The sequence below is a fragment of the Sciurus carolinensis genome, unplaced genomic scaffold, assembly GCF_902686445.1.
Source record: "Sciurus carolinensis unplaced genomic scaffold, mSciCar1.2, whole genome shotgun sequence".
NCBI classification, from domain to species: Eukaryota; Metazoa; Chordata; class Mammalia; order Rodentia; family Sciuridae; genus Sciurus; species Sciurus carolinensis.
Genome location: NW_025920144.1, coordinates 778,741 through 797,970, shown reverse-complemented (window position 1 = coordinate 797,970; position 19,230 = coordinate 778,741). Strand labels below are relative to the sequence as shown.

At 37.2% G+C, this 19,230-nt stretch overlaps 1 pseudogene; it reads right to left on the bottom strand.

Annotated features, from left to right (window-relative positions):
• Window positions 1-15,548: 15,548 nt before the first annotated feature.
• LOC124974343 (inositol polyphosphate multikinase-like) lies at window positions 15,549-16,795 on the bottom strand (annotated as a pseudogene).
• Window positions 16,796-19,230: the final 2,435 nt, after the last annotated feature.

The following is a 19,230-nucleotide window of genomic DNA, read 5'->3' as shown; positions in this document are numbered from 1 at the left end:
GCTTTTCTCTCATGGCCTTCAAAATCCTATCTTTATTTTGAATGTTAGGCATTTTCAGTATAATATGCCTTGGTGTGAATCTGTTGCGATTTTGTGTATTCGGTGTTCTGTAAGCGTCTTGTATTTGATTTTCCATTTCATTCTTCAGGTTTGGGAAATTTTCTGATATTATTTCATTGAATAGGTTGTTTATTCCTTTGATTTGTATCTATGTGCCTTCCTCAATCCCAGTAATTCTTAAATTTGGTCTTTTCATAATGTCCCATAGTTCTTGGAGATTCTGTTCATGATTTCTTACCATCTTCTCTGTTTGGGCAACTTTATTTTCAAGATTAAATATTTTGTCTTCATTGTCTGAGGTTCTGTCTTCCAAGTGGTCTAGTCTTTTGGTGATGCTTTCTATTGAGTTTTTTATTTGGTTTATTGTTTCCTTCATTTCAAGGATTTCCGTTTTTTGTTTTTTTTTTTTTTTTTTTGAGAATCTCTATCTCTTTGTTGAAATGATCTTTTTCTTCCTGCAGTTGCTTTTTCAACTGCTTATTGGTATTATCATTCATTGCCTGCATTTGCTCTCTTATCTCATCCTGTTCTTCCTGAGTCATCTTAATCATGTATAATCTGAAGTCCTTTTCTGACTGTTCTTCTACCATACTGTAATTGGATTCTATTAATATAGAATCTAGATTTGTTTGGATCATTTTCTTCACTTTTTCATGTTGTTCATTTATCTTCCCCTGTAGCAGTGCAGATCTGTGGTATTGCAGATTTCCCCCTATAGGCTTATAGTGGCCCTATAGGTTTCCAATACCTTTTCTTTAAGGGGGGATCAATATTATCAGGGCCCAATTCAGACACCAAATAGCCCCTATGAGGACAATAACAAAATTGTCATAATAAACACAATGAGTTCAAATATTATCTTCAGTATAACAAAGAGATTTTCAGTAAGGTCTGCAGTTTCTAATGGAGGACAAAGAGGATGCAGAGGGATGTAGGATGTAGCTATTAATGGGATAAGAAAAGAATATACAGAAGTTCTAGATAATAGAAAGGGTGAGAGTTTAATCAAAAGAAATTGAATGTTAGCATGCACAAAGGGAGAAAGCGACTCTGAGGGAACATATAAACAATAGGAAAAGAGAGCAAGAAAAATAAAGAAATAAAAACAAAATTGTTCAATAAGGAGAAGAAAGAAAATCTACACTATAACAGTCATATAGTATTCAAACCTCCCAGTCTTCAGTAGCCTGATGCATGAGAGGTACCTGACAATGAGCTTCAAGCCTCCAGCAGACGTCTCAGGATGGGATTTGCCCCACCTAAAGATCAGAGCTACAGCTTCCAGGATTATCGAATATGGCTGCTCTGGCTTCCAAATGTGTTGGCAAATGGGGAGCTGCAGCTCAGGATGTGGACGTGGTCAGCTGGACATCCTGGAGTTGGGGTGCGGTTGGTCATGCAGGGGTCCTGGTGGTCGGGTGTGTTTCTTGTGGTTGTGGGATCCTGGAGTCTGGGTGCAATCAGTTAGTCTGTAGTTCCGATGATAGGATGCAGTCAGTTTGTCTGTGGTCCCTGGTGGCAGGGAGCAGTCAGTCGATGTGAGGATCCTGGAGGCAGGGAGTGATCTGTCCGACTGAGGGATCCTGGAGACGGGGCTCAGTCAACCCGGCCAGGGGTCCTACGTGGCCTGGCTTTTGTCTCAAAATGGCAGCAGCCATGTGTAACCAAACCTGCACATACTGTGACAGAGAACTTCCAGGCAACAGCAGGCAGCTGGCACTCCACTGGCAGTCTGCATTCAGTCTACTGGCAGCTGTCAGACAATTGAGAGGTGAACCTTGGGTGGTGGGTGATGGGTAAGTGAAAGGCAGGGGATGGATAGGCAAGAGGCAGGAAATGGCAGATGATAGGCACCTGACAGTGAGCAATCTGCGCTCAAAAAAGGTGTCGATATGCTGGCATACTGCAAATGATCACAGTAGACAAATGGGTTAAACAGCAGGGTTTGATAAGCAGCAAAAACTGCCTCACCAAGAAACAGATATCCTCTGCTTGAAACTGGAGTTATGGAGCGACAAGGAATGCAGCCTCCCTCTCGTCTGCCATCTTGGATCTCTCAGGTCCACCTCTTAATATGGTCATTGGGAATTAAGTTACAACATGAATTTTAGAGGGACACAAGTATTCTCACCACAGCAGTAAAAAAAAAATTAAAGAGAGCCAATGCTGGTAATAATTTATTAAATAAAATATATGCACCCATACTTCAATATAAAATTTAAGAAAGTAAGCATTTGGTGCTTTGTAATCTTCCCTAGGTGACTGCTGGTCCTAAATGATAGAGTAAGTTTCTTTTGCCTAAAAGGTACTGAGAGATTAAAGACAGATGACACACCGAAGTATCATTTATGTTTTTGGTGTGGTTTTGAACCCATGGAAAATTCTGGGAAGACAATGAGCAGAAATGATAAGGAGGGAATACAATAGTTCTTTCGAAGACATTCAGAACTTTGACTCACATGAGTCTCCATACACAAATGAGCAGAAAAATCATTTGATACTGATATTTAGATGAAACTTAAAATCAATGGTAAGATACATTTCCACTGTCCTCCCTGTCAGTTCAATTCGTGGGTATTAGAGATTTTGGAAACCTGACCTTCTCGTTGTGAGTATCAGGGAAAACAGTGAGATCCATATTATGGAAGCTTGCCATGTTTATATCATAACTATATACATTATGTATAGCACATGCATCAGATTCTCCGGGATGAAGTGGAATATAAAAATACAGCTTAATTAAATACTAAGGCATAATTGAGCAATGATTTTTGTTTCAAATACGTACAATCAACTTTAGGAAAATACCCCTCTGATAGCACTTGTAGATTTGTACTTGTTTTTAAATGATGTTTACCAGTGAGTTTTTTGTTTGTTTTTACAACCTTACCTATTTTAGTTGAAGTAACAATAAGAACAACACTACTTTTTGAGGAAATGTGATATACTGGAGTGATTGCCTGTAGAAATACAGAAAATGTCCCAAGTATTTAAGTCGAAAGATGTGCCATCTGGGGCATAAGCTCTCCATGGACCATTCCGGATACTCATCCATTTGAGCAGATGTTCTCTTAATTTTATGTGGCCCTATGATTCATGCTCCAGTAGAAAGCAAAGGTGTGTTCAAAATTTTGTGCACATAATATGAGTCATTTTTATGCATCATGCATATGAACCTTTAAGTCTCAGGAAAAAAGTAGGAAATTATTTGATTGATCTTGCCTTAATATACTCTTGTTAGTTCAGATAGATTTTTCTCAAGTTGAAAACTGTGATTGACTTTTTAAACTCGTACCTCTTTATTAACACATATTTTTGCTGTGTTTTTTTTTTTTTGCTTTTCTTCTTTTTGCCTTCTCTTTGAATGAGAATCTGGCTATAGTGTCCCACTGGCCATAAATCCTCTTGCTGGCCTGTTTCAATATCCAGGTCACTCCCTTCTCCAATATTTCAGACCCTTCCTCAACATTCTCTTGGTCTGCAGAGCACTTGCCATGTAGGAGTGGAAGACAAAGTGTGTTTCTCTTTATTTTGGAGGTAAACTAAGAATAATCTTCCAGTAAATCACTCACTCTCAACCTCTTCATTGTCAACTGTTAGCATCTCCTTTTCAAAAACTGAATTAATAGCCCATAACCTGGCACGTACACTATCTTCAGGTTGAGCTCACAGAGGATTTTTTAAATTCAATTTAAGTATGATAAAACAATACTTTTGAGATGTGAACCAATGGGTTTCCTCCTACCTTCTATTTCTCATTGCCTCCCTTAGATGTTCTTTCTTTTTCCCATTTTTTTGGTTCCATTCAACAAGCAGAGAGCCTCTGTGGAGAGGTGTAACAGGACTTAAAACTTACATTCTCAAATCCATAGAACATTAACAAGATTATGCTATGTGCTTCCAAGGAAACCTTAAGCGAGAAGGAGTGTCATTCAAGAGCATCATTTACTTATATCTCCCTCAAGAAACAGAATGACTTACTTCCTCTCTGTGTCCCTAGTCTGGAAAATATCTCTGAAAATGAAATGGAAATGGAGACAGAGCGTTGCCAACTATTGTTGGCCTGTGACAAGATACATGATTCTATAGAGCATGCTGGGGATTTTCCAGAGACTGTAGGCTGACTTCCTGTCTCTGGAATAAAGTACAAGAAAACTGTTAAGACAACAGGGAAGGAATTTCTCCTTGCTACATTTAGGTAGATGATGCCAGTCAGCCTCACTGAGATCTTTGTACCTCCAATGAGAAGTAGAAGAGAATAAATCATGAGGGGCCATGATGGTATGAGTTGAAGGCCATGGTCTTGATCCATTTATGCTGCTATAACAAAATTATACAGATTAGGAAATTTATAATGAACAGATATTTATTTCTTACATTTCTGGAAGTTGGAAAGTCTAAGTCCCTGCTTCCAAAATGGTGCCTTGTTGCTGTTTCCACATATGATGAAAATGGAAGAACCAAAGAGGGTGAATACTATATGAAGCCACTTGTAAAAAGCCTTAATCTCAAACACAAAGGCTCTGCCCACATGACTTAATCACCTTCTAAAGGTCTCTCCGACAGTCCTATTACAATGGTGGTTATGTTTCAAGATATGAATTTTGTGAGACACAGACCGTAACAGCTGTGGCAGGAAAACCAAAACAGAAAGACAAGCTGAGGATCAAATGTTCCATTCCCCATCCAATACAAATAACACCCCTATTTGGATGGCACATGTTTCTAAAAATCATGGAGACCTTAGGGAGACATTAAACTTCGTTAAACAAAAAAATTACAATCTTGTTTTTATGAATTTTTCAGTAGTAAATGAGATATATTCTCACTCATGTTTGACACTTCACTACAATATTATAACGGTGACTTAATTTCATTAGTAAAAGTGATAAATGCTTATAACAATGATAATAATAAAAGAAACAATAAGTCATACCAAATATCATCACTTGAAGGTGACCTATTACTTTAATTTGGATCTGGAATGTCTCCCAAAGGCCTATGTATTACGTTCCTGATTCTTGGCTTGGTACTATTTGGAGGTAGTCAAACCTATAGGAAGTGGGGCAGAAGGAAGTTTGGTCATTTGGGGTATGCCCTTGAGGTGAACATCGAGACTCCCTTCCTGCCTGGATCTTTGCTTTCCACCTGCCATGTGGTGAATAGCCTTTTTCTGCCACTTGTTCCTGCCATGAACATATTATGTATCCTTCCATGAATGTATTATACCACCACAGGCCCAAAGTAGTAGGGTCAAGTGACCATGGTCTGATAATTTTAACTCTAAACCATAAGCCAAAATAAACCTTTCATCTCTTTTTATGTTTTATTATCTCAGATATTTTGTCACAATGATGGAAAGCTAACTAGCTCACCAAAATAACAAAGGGGGAATAATTTCATTAAAATGGAATCAACCATATGCTACATTGAAGTAAAAAGGATTGTACTTAATTTCACTTGAATTTAGTATTTAATATAGAAAAAAAACATTATAGCAAAACTAGAGTAATAAACTAAAGGAATAAACTAAAAGAACTAGGGGTACATCTCATAATTGCTTCTTTACCACAGAAGACACTAATTCACACAAGATTCCTTGAAAGTTAAAGAATAAAAAGATTAAGAGGTTGAAATCATTACATTTTTGTTTATTACAATGTTTTTGACTTTATAAAGTATGAATTGATTCCCTATAGAAAAGATGAGATTAATATTTTTGTACTTCCTCCCATTCTATTTTCCCCAAATCCCTTATTTAATTAAAGTCCCATCTCAATAACTGTAGGCTTGATCATGTTTCCTACTTGGGTCAATGAACCATGATTAGATATGATGCTTGCCTCTTCTGAGCAAAAGTATTTAATGTAAATGTATGCTTTGACTTGGTACCAATTGTTTTGACCTTCCACAATGAAAATAGCATGTTCTAAAGAGGGACTATTCTTTCAGTCTGGCTTAAGCAAAGAGAAAATGTGTGGATGAACCCAACAGAACCACAGCTGATTTCCTATCTAATATGAGTGAGCTAAGAATATTTATTATTGTAATCTACTAGGATATTGATTTTATTATAGCATCAAAAGCAGCAATAGTTTTAAACTTCATATGTTTATATTCTGTCCTATAAATATAATTTCTTTAATTGTTTAGACTTAGTTTTATATTGAAATGTATTTATTGTTTAGCACCAATATTTTACTTTGGCTTTTCCATTTCCAAATGATTTATTTTGATTCTTCTCTTTATTAGCTAAATTTTATTATCAAGTGGGTTTTTCCAGAAAATTACATAATTGGCTGCTATGTTTTGAGAAGTTTTTCAATTTTGTGAGTACACTCTTAGGACCTGTCTCTACTTGAATACCAGCTTGCCCAGGTATAGTATTCTTGGATTATAATTCCTTTATATTAAAGTTTTGACAAAAAAATTTAAAAAATAGAAAGTTAGGTAAATGATGCTATAAAAAAATTCAAAGATCAGGCCGAATTTTTTTCCTTACAAGTAATTTTTTCTTTTGTCTACCTTTCTGACACATTCTGTGCTTATTTTTTGAAGTTCAATAAAGAAGCCAGGATATATAGATCTATATAGATCATTATATATCAATTTTTTGATTCTTTTTTTTTTGTTTTTTATTTCATGGAATTTTTAAAATTATAGTTCTGAGTATCTGTTTCTGTTTTACTTATTGGATTCTCTGCTGAAAGAATACTAAATTACCCATATAGTGACTTATTTATTTCTTTTAATTTAAAAAACTGTGGTATAATAAGCATAGCAAAATTTACCATTTCATCCATTTTTAAGTGTGCAGGATTTCAGTCCATTCACATTATTTTGCAACCACATCCACTATCCATCTCCAGAACTTTTTTTCATCTTGTAAAACTGAAACTTTCTAACTTAAGCAGTTCCCCATTCATCCCTCCACCCACACCTGGGCAACCACCATCTGCTTTCTATGAATTTGACTCCTCTAAGTTACTTATGACATTATTACTGTCTTTTTTTGCTTAGCAAAATATTTTCAGGGTTCATCCATGTTATAATATGTGTCAGAATGTTCTTCCTCTTTAAGCCTGAGTAATACTATTCAACTGTGTGTGTATATTTTGTTTGTTCATTTTTCAGTGGGCTTTTGGGTTACTACTACCTTTTGGCTATTATAAATAATACTGCTCTGCACATGGATACAAATATCTATTTCATTTCCCACTTCAATTCTTTGGAATATATAACAAGTTGAATTGCTGGATAATATGATGATTCTATCTTTAATTATTTTAGGAACTGCCATGTCATTTTCTAAGGTTGCAACACCAGTTTACATTGCCCCCAGCAGTATACAAATATTTCACTTTTTCCATACCCTTATTACCCTTGTTTTCTGTTGTCTTTTAAAGTAAAAGAAATCCTAATATACCAAGTGAATTATTCCTTGATCTAACTTACCATGTGAATTATTTTATGTGTTTTCTATGTATGCACATACCATCTCTTCTCTATTTGCTACTATCACTTTGAAAACATCTACATTCACTGTAATAAATTCTAGTAATTCTTTTTGTTCTTTGTTATTAATTACTTATTGATATGATCTTGTTTTGGTAATCAGTTAATTTCCTTAGCTATGCAGTGTGCATTTTCAACTCTGTAGTTTCATTAACATCTGTGCAGAATTGAGATATTCAGATATTTTAAAGAATGTTTTATCTCAAAGCATTTCCAAGGAGTATCTTTCTGTTTCTTAGGATGGATTTTCATTGAGTCTAGGTTCATTGACTGTCTTTGCCTGCTAAATTCCTTTGCTTCTTTTCTTATTCTATGTCTGTTTGCATAGTTGCTATGCCCCTTCTCTTCTTGTTTATATTTTAATGCATGATGTGGGAAGCACTAACCAGTCTTCTCTCTAATTTAAGAGTCTATGAGTGTACGCTCCTTGCCACACTTCCTTCCTTTTCTAAATCTAACTTTCTTCCTCTCTCAGTTAAAGTGTAAGGTATGCATTTAGATTTCTTTCTTCTGTTTTTGTAGTCTGAAGGCACTGGGGAGAGAGGGAAAGATTATATGGGATTGGATGCAGTCTTTGTCAGAGCGTATGAATCCTGTTTTAACAGTCCTTAAATGCCCTAGAAGAGGTCTCACTTCTGCAGAAGCACATCCCACTCTTGCTGCTTTGGGCTCTTCAGTCAGCCCAAAGCCCAAGCAGCATTTTTAACCTCAGTCTTGCATTCTTCAAGGGGACACGACTTTCTATCCTATAAGACTTTTTTCTACCCTTGGCTTTTCCTCAAGTGGCCCACACTTGCCCATAGGCTGCTTTTATTCAACCTGGGAAGTATTTCTAATAAATACAGAATTTTGACTTCTTTTTCTTCCTCCTCCTCTTCCCTCCTCCTCTTCTTCCTCTACCTCCTCTTCCTCCTCCCCCACCTCTCTTCTTCATCTTCTCCTCCTCCTCCTTCTTTGTCCTCCTCTCCTCCTCCTCCTTGCCCACCTCCCTTTCTGTAAGTTGGGATAGAAAGCAAGCCATAAAGCGATCTTGTGTTGTTTTTCTTTTACTGATTAGCATTTAGGTCATGAGGTTTAACCCCTTTTTATTTGCAGGTGGCTGTTTCTGGTTGTCTGTTTGTTACTAAGTTTTTATACAGAAAGAGATTTTGTAATCAGAATTTATTCTATCTTTACTGGAAGTTCAGTATCTTTCAAACTTCTTTCTCAGAGCCAGGGAAAGCCTCACCTGCCCTCTAAGGAGAAGCAAAATTTGTGTCTCTTTAGGGTGGAAGGGATGTTTATTAGAAATTGTGTCAGCTACATTGACTTTATATTTTCAATTACTGTGGATTTCAGGGACATTTGCACCTTCTCCACCAATAGATGACAAGAGGGGCCTATGTTTGGCATTACAAAACTGAACTCTCAAGCTTGCTGTGCATTTTGAGAGGGTCTTTTCTTCTCCCTGATATCTGGACTTCTATTGAGGAGGTATATTGGAGTGAAGTTGGGTCACTAGGAATTTGGCCTAAGAAGATGGAGCAGTTAGGGCAATCATTTAGCTGGTTGATGTGTAAGATAGCTGTTCCCAAAGTGCTGGGTGTTTTTGTTAGATTTTCTGTTGCTGTGACTGAAAGACCTGAGGAGAACAATTTTCCTGAGGAGGAAAAGTTTATTTTGGGCTCATGGTTTCAGAAGTCTCAGTCCATAGATGACTGACTGTCTCCACTGCTTTAGACCAAAGGTGAGGCAGTACATTATGAGGGGAAAGTCCAGTGGAGGAAAACTGCACAGCTCATGGCAAGGTTAGGAAGCAGAAAGGGAGGAGGGGTCCTCAGGAAGAACAAGCCTTCCAGCACATGCCCTAACGACCTACCTCCTCCAAGGATGCCTCGCCTGCCTACAGTTACCACCCAGTTAGTTCATCTTAGTGAATTAATCCAATGATCAGTTTACCCCTCTCATAATCTAATCATTTTATCTGAAAATTCTTGAATTGTCTCACATATGAGCTTTTGAGGGACATCTCATAAATAAATCATAACACAGAAGGAGATAGGCTGCAGAAAGAAAGGTGGGGGGCTCCAGTTTGTGAAGGGGTGGGCTGAGTTAGATTCTCTGCTGGCCTGTCTTCTGTTTTCCTGCCATCCTGCCTTCTCCTCCTCTCACATCTGCCTTGCTGTTTTTATCTCACTGTTTCTCTGCATTTTAAGAACTGCCCCAATCCATGGTCAACTCTGTCAGAAATTTTGACAAGGTAAAAGACAATGCAGAAATTGATCCCTTTTGAATATCATTGCATCATATCATTGATATGTCAGTATATATCCACTTCTGTCAATTATTTTAATCACTTGACAGGCCCTATTTTATTCTCTTACATGATTGATGATGATCTGTTCTGGATGACTTGTAGACAACAAATAAGGAAGCACTTTGTACTTGTATTTTTGTTCCAGCAGAAGAGTTTGTCCGTGTGCACCTAAAATGTCACAAATGCCAAAGGGCACCAAAATTTTCACATTAATACAGGAAATAATCTTTAAAATCTTTTCCGGTATGGGGAAAATATCATGTCATACCTGGGTGATTGACCCAATAATGGTGTTTTGCTCTATCATATCTGCATTACAGACATCTTTTGGCACCATAAATAACAAAAATTTGCATACATTGTAAAAGGTCCTGAGTCTTAAAAATTCACAGATGACTATGAGGAACAGAAACCCCATGGTTTGCCCTGCTGACTCTAGCTGGATCTGGGCAGATTTATGCCCATGGTATCTGGCTAACCAGGGTCACCCATCAGAGTTCCCTTCATCACATCATTGACTGCAGCTTGAGGCTCTCCCAGGATGACCTGAGTGACTGCACCAGTGATATTGAGTTTGTCTCCCCCTCAAACATTGATCCTTCCAAGAACTCAGGTTTCAGTGTCATTCTTGGCTCTCTCTAATGGGGAATGAGGGGCCCGTTATTGGTGCTTATGGCCAGGAAGAAGAAGGGCCTTGGGGCATTTATCCAGTCACCTCCCTAGGAGCTGGTTGAGAATTGTCTCAGGCAGATCTAGTGGTGTCATCAGGTTTTCTTGAACTATTCTGAGTTTATGGTTCCTGAAAAACAATCCCAAACTTTCTTAGTGCCATTAGTAAATGGTAGCTTATCCAACCCTGATAATATTTCTGAGGAAATATATTTTATTTGAGGAGATAGAGGTAGTATGAGGACAGGCCAGAAGCCTGGAGAAATTCTTTCTATGATTTTAATAATAATTATTTTTGTAATAAAATAATCCAATGAGTAAGGCTGTATGAGGATTAAGTTTCAGTAATGGACACATGGTGTGTGTTCAGTAATAAAAATAACAAGAATTCTTGGAAACTCACTATAATGGATACATGTGTCTGCTACACACGTTTTTGGTTATTTTAACCACTTAGTGAGTTAACCAACATCAAGTATGTGGGGGAGATTTCCTACTCTACTATGTAGGCTTTATTCCATAATTCATAGGAAAGAAATATTGTATGTGATAACATGTTATTATATAAGATTTAATTATATACTCATGTTGAATAAAATATCAATAAATGAAAACAAGGTACATTTACTCATCATTTAAAATATAACTGATTTATGGAGCTCTGTTTATACGTCAGGTGTTACACAAAGCACTCTACGAATATGATCTTCATTAATTCTGCATCAGCTCTTCCAGGTAGGTGCCACTGTTATTTCTGCTTTATAGAGGAGTTAATCAGCTATGTGTGGGGGAGAGATGGGTGTGAGCATGTCCAAATATGTACAGTGGTACCTTAAGGCTCTTCATTATGTTCATGGAGCTTCTAAGTGGAAAATCAAAATTTGACCCCAGGTGTGCCCAAGTCAATGCCAGGGTTCTGCTTCTCTCAGCACATGCTTCTTTTTCTAGCTATTGATTTACTGGACTATGCTTCAGACTTCCACTCATAGACTCTTCAACACTTTAAGGAGCTTTGATGTTGACTGTGACCCTAAGTGTTTGTTTTCTTTATCTACTTTCTCCTCTGAGCTGCTCTGCAAGGTAACTATTACTATCACACTTTAGAGCTAGGGAAACAGAGGCTCAGGGAGATTCAGTCACACAGCTCTGAAGTGGCTGATTCCAACATCCTTCATGCTCTTTCCCCTTTGGCTCACGCATTCCCACCCAACTACCACCCACCCACCAACGTGGAACCTCTCTCATGTGCAGGCAGAAGCACAGTCAGCAGGGTGAGACGACACCACCAACTCGAACCTCCTGGTCATGCATGTTCTGAAGTTTAATTGAACAGGAAGAGGACCAACCAGTGAGTCAGTGGTGTGGCTCTCCAGGGAAGCCTGCTTTTGACCCTCTGCTCCAGCCCAGCCCTACTAAGATCATTAGGCCTAACAGCCTCACAGATGGAGATGTGGGCAGCCTGCCAGTGGCCTGATTGATGATATTTGTTACAGTCCTAACACTGGGTGTTATTGTTTTAGCACTTCATCTGTTTCCCTTTAGATGACTGGTGGTGGTGATTTTCATCTTTGTCTTTTGATTAACCTCAAATAGAGGAAGCTAGCAAGCACCAAACATGTTTGGAAGGATTTCAACCCCAATTAAGTACGTACTGTAGCATGATTTGATTTGTGGGAGATGAAAAATAAGGAATTCAGAATAAATCACATCTAACATAAAACCAGGGACTAAATTTAGTGCTTAATAATATGGAATGTATGGTTTCCCAACCTTTAGTTTCAAGCTGCTTGTTTTGGCTGATTCTCCAGATATTCATCAATATCCCCAAATTTTTTCACATTGAACAGTAAAAGTGGGAATCACCATTCAAGCCTCATTCTCCTTATATGCTAAAAGAGTTGTAAGGAGGTCTGCTGTCTATTCTCTTGTAAAAATTTAATGCTTAGTGCATATTAATTGTATGAATTAATTGGTTTCATCGTGATTTTCCACATATGCATTTAATGTGATTTGATTATATCCACCCTCTCTACTCCCCTCTTACCAGTTCTTCCTTCCTCTGGTCCCTTGCCCTTCCCTAAATATTCTTCTAGTTTCATATCTTTTTTGCTCTTTTTTTAATTTCAGATTTCACATGTGAAGTAAAACATGTGAATTTGACCTAGTTTACTTAGCACAATGGTCTTCGGTTCCATTAGTAATTCTGTTTTTTTTGAGGGACCTGCATACAGTTTTCTACAGAGGCTGTACTAATTTGCATTCCCACCAGCAATGTACAGGGGTTCCTCTTTCCCTTATCCTTACCAGAATTTATTATTATTTTTTTATAATAGTCAATCTGACCGGGCTGAGATGTAATCTCAATGTTGTTTTGATTTGCATTTCCCTGATTGCTGAAGAGGTTGAGCATTTTTTCTATATTTACTGGCCATTTGTACTACTTTTTTTTGTATTTATCATGGATTTTAATTTATTTGAATCTATGCACCTTCCATCCATATTAAAATATCAATTCAAGTAAATACTTTATTATAAAACTATTTTACAGTTTAATTTTTGAGAAATGTATTCACATCCACAATTTCTTAGAAGTTCTCTTTATGAGTGCATTCCATAAGAAATATACAAACATCATTATTTGTTTCCTAGGGGAGAAAAAACCAATAATCCTATTAATCCTAACTATGTCATTATTTTGCTTACTCCTTAAATATTTACATGTTCAAATATGTTTATTGAATAGTGATTATTCATTCCCACAGTGGCATATTTCAGCATAATCTTAAAAGACAGGACTAGATAATAGTCACATGTAGATTACAGAAACAGATACTTATTCTGTTACATACAAGCTTACTTATAAAGTAATAACATAAAATGGGTATTGGGTAACAGTGATAAAAAATGTAAACAAAAATAATTAAATTGTTAATCCCTTCCCTGAAAAACAAAGCTAAAAGCACTTCTTATTTTATTAAAACAAAACATGATCTATTGTATCAGAAAGGCAAGACACTGAGTTTACAAAACTCTGTTTCTGAATACAGATAAAGAAAATCTGGAACAGCTGATTCAGGCTTTATTGAACTAAAATGTGTAAATAATCTGATAATACTCAATTTATTAAATTTAATGTACATAGGCTGACACCATCCCATACAAAAATCCTCTGAAGATTCAACATAGCGTTTATTTATCTGAGCTTATGATGTACTGAACACTAACCAAGTAACAACAACAAATTTCATATTGTAAGAAAAACGGGTAAATTTTAAAAAGTTTACTATTAAGATTTGAATTCATTCCTACAAAAACAAAAAACTACAGCCAATACCCACTTGGGAGTAGAGAAAAATATTACATCCCAAGGAAAAATATTTTACACTAAATCTAAATAAAAATAAAATGCATATAAAGTTATACCAGTTTAATAGATTTGCTAAGTGTAGAATTCATAGAACATCTATCTGGTATCTTTGTTTGGACTCAGATATTTGCAAAGTTCCCTCAGAGAGATTTGGGAAGGTAAGATAAACAAAATTTCCTCCATACCACACAAAAATGGCACTTGGATTTAGAAGTTTAACTTGTAATTCTGAGGTGAAAAGAGGAGGAAAATATCTTAATAATTCATAACTCCAAAATGTGTTCCAGGAATATATCAAAACTGCTCAACTGTTAGATGTGCTACTATTGAGTCAGTGCTCTGAAAGCATTAACATTAAATATAATTGCAAATTTAATTTCAAAGTCTTACAAGTTTCAATGAAAAATACCTAGCTATTTTTAAAAATGTGGTGTGTGTATGAAACAAAGATAATATTTACAAATCTGTTTTTGCCTCTGCTCCCAATAAAATGAATTTCACTTTGGATATGGTCTAAAACTGTTATGAGTAATAGTGAAACAAAAGCACAGATTCAGATATGCAACAAACCCTATAAGATGCACTAATTTACACACAGTATTTTGAAAACACATGATTAAATGGTTTTTCACTGCTTACCCAAATTCTGAGAAACACTACATTTAGAAACAGACATTTATACTATTGCTTAACTAAATGGGAACACATAAATGCACAAATTTTAAAAGGAAAACACTCTAAAAAATTATTTAGAGGAAAAATAGTTTCAACCATCCACCTCTTTGAAGCCTCTGTTTAAGAAAAAGGTATTACATGTATACCTTCATATTATGTAATACCTTCTCACAATGTACCAAATATAGATTCCAATTTTGCCATAAAAGAACTTACAATAAAAGAATTTAAAAGAAAAATATTTTGTTTCTTGCAAATAATTTCTCTCTTCTGACCCTGGTAAGAATAATCAGTGCCTTTAATTTCAAGGTATTTGTTGTTGTTGTTCATTTCCATTGTATTTTTCACAAAGTATAATATTTTGTATTACATACATAAATGAAAATTAAAGGGAAAACCTGTTTTTGGAATGCAGCAATTCCACATCATTTCACTAAGAAGTACCTTTTAATATGCTGGTCTGAACTTTTAATATAAAACCTAAATGGTATTTATTTCTGAAGTAGAATTTTCTGCAGTTTTAATAACTTCATACATAGCAATACTAAGAATATCAACCTGTGCTTTCTAGATTTTGAGGGTTCCAATTATGCAATTGGTTAGTATGGCTCATTTTCAAGGTTAGTTGGACAGATTTCATGATACATTGGCTACAGAAAGCTAAATAAACTCTTACTTTCTGAAAAATGGTTTCCATTTTGCGTGAGCCAAATAGATGTTTAGGCCATGTACCACCACATTCCCTGCTTAACATTCCTGTTTCTTTATCCTTCATAGTTTTCTAATGAACAAATTAGTATTCCTGAGTAAGATTATAAAAAAGTTAACCTTTCTACCAAAAGTATAAAGACTAGTAAAATGTTGATCACAATACGAAGTTTTTACACAGCATTTCAGGTGCAGAGATAATGACTGCTGCTCTTCATTATGATTTGCTCACCCCTTAAAAAGACTGCAGCAAAGGATTCAATTGTCTAAAATACTTCAAAGTACAGTAATTGAATGCTTTAGACCATAAACATATCCCTCATCTATTGCGTTGCTAGGGAACACATGAGCAAAATCTATCATTCATTTGCACTTCTACTTCCGCAATCTCTTGGCAACCAGTGGGAAAATGGTAGAAAACTTTTTCCAGTTGAGAAAGTACATTTCCATTTAAATGTTCCTGTGACATGCTTTTCCACCCATTGTCTTGCTCCATACTTTCAACTTTCAATGAAGTCTGACTGATGTTTTTTTGAATACATTTTTCTGTGTCGAGCACACATCTTGGATAAGCTTTTCCCTACTGAAGCCTCTATTTTTCCATTTGCTGTGGAACTTAACACATGAAAGTTACTGTACTCCAGTAACTCTGTGTCTGACAATTGCCCTTTGGACAAAAACTTTTCTGCCAAAGTTCTGTCATTTGATTTTGTAGTAGTTGGCTGAGATGCACCTTCATAAACAAACAGTAACGAACTTGCATAAAAGCTAAGCTGCTTCTGGCTTTCAAACCACTGGAGAATTTTCTCAATCTTCTGAATACTGGCAGCAATAGCATCTTTTCTTAGGCAGAACCCATTATGAAAAAACTTGGAGACTCCATATTTTATAGTTTCTTTTGTTAAACTTCTTCCATAGTGCTGATTTTGTGTCTCATAGCTATCAGAATGAACATGATAAACCCTCTTGCCAAGCACCAAGAACCCAATCTCTTCCATTAATGGGTACTTGCTGACCTGTTGCTGAATCTTCTCAGATGAGGCAAAAGGATCATAACATTTTCACCTGATCTTTACATCCATTATACAGGGCTTATTAAATTTATGGGTCACATCTTCCAGTTTTAGGTATAAATCATTTGGTGCAGTGGGAGGTGACCAGATGCCATAATATTTTGGCAAATATTTTCGTAGCTCTAGAAGAACACCATCACTACAATCAGCAGCATAAACCATTTATAAAATTTCAGCTCTCTGGTGCCTTTTGGAGGTGGCTGTAACTGTTTCAAAACTGTGCCATCTGGGTATTGTAGTATACCCACTTTGACCTTTCCTTCCATGTGCCCGGCACCTGATGCGACAGAGGCACGCAGCCTTGAAGAAAAGCAGCCTGCCACCCGCTGGCTGCGGGGTGCCTTCGGGGGTGGCATCGCTCGCCCGTGGGATCCGCATCTCTGGGGGGCCGGGCGACTCAAGCCCAAGCAGGGATGGCGGCTCTGTTGCCATAATGGAGAGCACAAGCGGTAGCGGCGGCGAGAGCAGGAAAAAATAGGGAGGAGGGAGCGGGGGTCGCGCAGGCTCTGCCGCGAGGAGGCCTGGGGGTTCCCGCAGATGGTGCACGCTGAGGCCCGGGAAGGCGACCCAAGATACCACGGAGGCGCGGGCGCTCCCCTGCCCAACTCTCAGCGGATCACAGCTCTGGCTCCCACTCCTCCACCGCCGGCCTTGGCCACCTGTCCCACCGGTCCCGCCACTACCCAGGAGACAGAACCCAACGGAGCAGCGGTGGCAGAGGAGCCCCGCGATCCCTGGGGCCCTGAGGGCGACGGCGGCCCCACCTCCCGCCTCATTTGTACTTCTATTGAGAAGTGTCTTTTCAAATCATTTGCCCTTATATTGACTAGATTACTGATCTTTTTTTTTTTTTTTTTTTTAGTGTTGACTTTTTTGAATTCTTTTTTCTGGAGATTAATCAGATGAATAGCTGGCAAAGATATTCTCCCATTCTGTATGCTGTTCCTCACCCTGGTGATTGTTTCCTTTGCTGTGAACCTTTTTTAATTTGATGTAATTCCATTTGTCAATTCTTGCTATTAGTTCCTGAGCAATTGGAGACCTGTTCAGGAAACCATTGCCTATACCAATATCATAAAGTGTTCCCCCTATGTTTCTAAGTTTCAGATCTTGCATTAAGGTCTTTGATCCATTTTGAACTGTCTGTTCTTTGATGAAAGTGTGTTGCCTCCTTGCAAAATTAAGTGCATGCTGTAGCATGGTTTGATTTGCAGGAGATATAAAATAAGGAACTCTGAAGGAAGCACATCTAACACGAAAGCAGGGTCTAAATTTAGGTGCAAAATAAGTCCCCATTGCAGCACATCCTCTTCTGGGAAATGCACACAGATCTGGCTAGGGAAACTGAGACACACTGGAGAGGTACTAGGCAGCCTGTTATGGTGCCAACATGTTTCTTTATGTTCTTTTCCTCACCCTAAGCTCTTTATGTAGAATTCATCAAGAGGACATAGCAAACTTAGCATTTAATGAGGAGTTGGTTTTTCTCTCCATGCTATTCCACTGAACAACCTAGCAATTTTGGAGAGGCCATGACACAGCAAGGATTCTTTTAGATCTCTATTGAACTAATACATGATACACTCCTAAATTAATTTGATTTTTAAATAGTGTCAATTTCTTATTTATTAGTATAGATTGAAATTCTGCTCTTCAATGTTTATTTTCTGGGTAGTCCCTAACATACCTATTCATTATTAATTTCCTCTCATATATTCTTTTATCATTTAGCCTCTTTTCAATAAGGTTTTTACTCCTCTGTGTCTTCTTACTGAGTATGAGACATGGTTTTCTATAAATTCCTTCTGATCATTATTCTAAATCATCTTCATATTTTGGTTCATCATGTAGATCTTCAGTGTTAGGGTCACTCTGGCATTTTTATAAATCTGGTGATATCTTATCCCTCTCATTTCTCATTTTCAAAGAGGGAGAGATACAATGTTTTTCTAAGACAAAGTGTGTGTTTTGTCTTTCATTTAATTCTTCAAATGAGCAGCAGAGCTTCCAGATCCATTCCCAAACTCTAGGCTGAAAAATCACAAGTGCACCTGTTAAACTGACAAATACCACTCCCACCTCTTAGCACTTTGGCCTAATGGAAATCGTAGAAGGCCATAATCCCTAGAATGTGCTGCTCCCTGGGAAGCACCCTGCCTATTATGATTTACTCTGGGGAAATGCACCTTCTACTCAGTTTCTGGGATTTCACATCATTGATGGAAACAGAAAAAGGATATAGGACAGAAGGAAGAGAGGGTAAAGGATGGCACCAGGCTTCACTGTGCATCACCCACAGGAAGACGTAGGTGCAGGGTCTTCTTACCTACCTACCACCTGTTCATTGGAGGGGGGTGACAGGGGTGGTGTCTGACTCTATGTCCAGTGGTTATAGCACAAAGGATCATGGATTGTGTTTTAAATCCCATTTTCGCAGTCTTGCAATTAGTGAAAATTGATCCTGAAAATAAGTTATTTGTTTTGGTGGTGGCATAAGTTTTCATTTTTGTGTGTTTCTATTTAGGTATTTTGTTAGATTATCAAGAGACTGAATAAGGCACTCTAAACCAGATTCCATTTTAAATACAACTTTTACCAGTCTTCATTTCTTAAAATTACAAAGCTCTTTATTTCAAAATGTGGTTTGTTGATATTCTTCTAGATAATGGACCACGTACATGACAGGAAGAAAGGCCTATTCAGCTGAGACTAGTTCTCTAAGGCAGAGAGACGTCTAATGAGGAAGAGGTTTTGTGTAACAAAGTTCCTCATTCTCTGGAGAGTCTGCATTGACAGAAAGACTACATTGATGAAACCATCTGATCTTTTAACCCATTCGCCTTATGTGGACAGATCTTGTAAATTAT